A 2,625-nucleotide genomic window follows, 5' to 3' on the forward strand; every position below is an offset into this window, starting at 1 on the left:
ATGCTTTTTCAGTGTTTATTGATAGGATCACATGGTTTTTGTCTTTCATTTTGTTTATGTGGCGTATTACATTTATTGATTTCTGAGTCTTGCACCAGCCTTTTATTGTGAGGTGAATCACATTGGTCATGGTGAATACTTTTTTTGGTGTATTGCTGGATACAATTTGCTGGCACTTTATTCAGGATTTTGGCATCTATGTTTATCAGAAATACTGGCCTGTAGTTTTTTGTGGTTTTTGTTTTTTTGGATGTTGTTTTTTTGTAGTGTCTTTTTCTGGTTTTAGAATTAGAATTATGCTGGCCTCATAAAATAAGTTTGGAAGTATTTCCTCTTGAATTTTGGAATAGTTTGAGAAGAATGGGTTTTAGTTCTTCTTTGAATGTTCGGTGAAACTCCCCTGTGAAGCTGACTGGGCTTGGGCTTTTGTTTGCTGGGAGAATTTTGATTACATCTTCAATTTCTTTGGTTGTTATTGATCTGTTTGAGTTTTCTATCTCTTCCCAGCTTAATTTTGAGAGACTACATATGTCTAGAAATTTGTCCATTTTCCTTAGATTGTCCAATTTGTTGCTGTATAATTGTTCATATTATTTGTCAATGATTTTTTTTATATTTCTGTGGTGTGAGTTGTTACTTTTCTTTCATTTTTGATTTTGTATATTTGGGTTGTCTCTCTCTGTTTCTTGGTGTGTCTAGCTAAGAGTTCATCATTTTTGGTTATCTTTTCCAGGAACCAGCCTTATCTTTCATTGATCTTTTGAATTGTTTTTTTAGTATCCATGACATTTATTTCTGCTCTGATATTTACTATTTTTTTTTTCCTTTTACTTGCTCTGAGGTTTTCTTTTTGTTCTCTCTCTAATTCTCTAAGTTGTGAGTTCAAATACTCAATTAGAAATTTTTCTTTTTTCTTGAGGCAGCCCTGTTTTACTATGAACTGTCCTGTCAGAACTACTTTTGCTGCATCCCATAGATTTTGTGTTGTCGTGTGTTCTTTTTCATTGGTTTCCAGGAGCTTCTTTTTTTTTCAATTTTTTTCTTATTATTTTACTTTTTACTAATTAGTTAATTTATTTTTGTTACAAATGTTTCTCCTTTTTTCCCACTGATTCCCCCTTTCCCTTCCCTTCCTGCCCTCTCCCCAGCTTTGTTGTTCATGTCCATTGCAAATTCATACATGCATATAAGTTCTGTGGTTTATCTCTCCCCCAAAACCCAGTCTTCTGGGGAATGTCAGTATGTACCCCACTTTCACGTCTCTGAGATTACTCCATTCCTCTGACTGTTATGTTCATTATATTCCAAAAATAATTGAGATCATATGATACTTGTCTTTCTCTGTTGGCTTGTTTCACTTAGGATAATAGTTTCCAGGTCCCTCCATATCATCTCAAAGGATAAGAGATCTTTCTTTCTTACAGCTGCATAGTACTCCATTGTGTATATGTACCACTGCTTTTTTATCCATTCGTCTACTGATGGACACTTGGGCTGTTTCCAGATCTTAGTGATTGTAAATAGTGCTTCTACAAACATGGGGGTACAAATATTCTTTCTGATTGGTGTTTCAGGCTTCTTAGGGTATATTCCTAGAAGTGGGAACACTGGGTCAAATGGAAGTTCAATTTTTAATTTTTTGAGGTAACACCATATTGTTTACCATAGTGGCTGCACCAGTCTGCATTCCCACCAGCAGTGTACTAGAGACCCCTTTTCTCCACACCCTCATCAACACTTGTTGTTTGATGATTTGTTGATGGTGGCCATTTTGACAAGCGTGAGGTGATACCTCATTGTTGTTTTAATTTGCATCTCTCTGATGATTAGTGATGTTGAGCATTTCCTCATATGTCTCAGCCATTTTTATGTCCTGTTCCAGGAAGTTCTTAACTTCTTCCTTGATCTTCTTGGTAACCCACTCATTGTTTAATAACATACTATTTATACTCCACGTGTTCTAATGTCGTTGCATATTCTTGGTGCAATTGATTTCTAGTTTTATGCCATTGTGATCTGAGAAGGTGCTTGATATAATTTCAATCTTTTGAACTTGTAGAGACTTAGTTTTTGTCCTAACATATGGTCTATCTTTGAGAATGTCTCATGTGCACTTGATAAGAATGCTAATTCTGCAGTTTAGGGATGTAATTAACTGTAGATATCTATTAAATTTATTTTATGTAGTGCTTTATTTAGCGTCTCTGTTCCATTGTTAACTCTTTGTCCAGAGGATATATTCACCACTGTCAGTGGGGTGTTGAATTTTCTTGCTGTGATTTCATTGCTATGGATTTGTCATTTGAACTTCTCCAGAAGACTTTTAATATACTTTGGTGCTCCTATATTGGGTGAAAATATGATTACCATGGTTATATCTTCCTGTTGGATAGATCCTTTTAATATTATGTAGTGGACTTCTTTGTTTCTAGTATGGCCTTCACTTTGAAATCTATTTTATCAGATATCAATGTCACTACCCCAGCTTTTTTTTTCCTTTTCTTTTGCTTGGAAGATTTTTTTTTTTCATCCTTTCACTTTCAACCTATGTGAGTATTTTTTTTTTTTTTTTTTTTGAGGTGGGTTTCTTATAAGCAACATATATATGAGTGATGCTTTCTTATC

This window comes from Molossus molossus, unplaced genomic scaffold (assembly GCF_014108415.1).
Source record: "Molossus molossus isolate mMolMol1 unplaced genomic scaffold, mMolMol1.p scaffold_m16_p_2, whole genome shotgun sequence".
Lineage (NCBI taxonomy): Eukaryota > Metazoa > Chordata > Mammalia > Chiroptera > Molossidae > Molossus > Molossus molossus.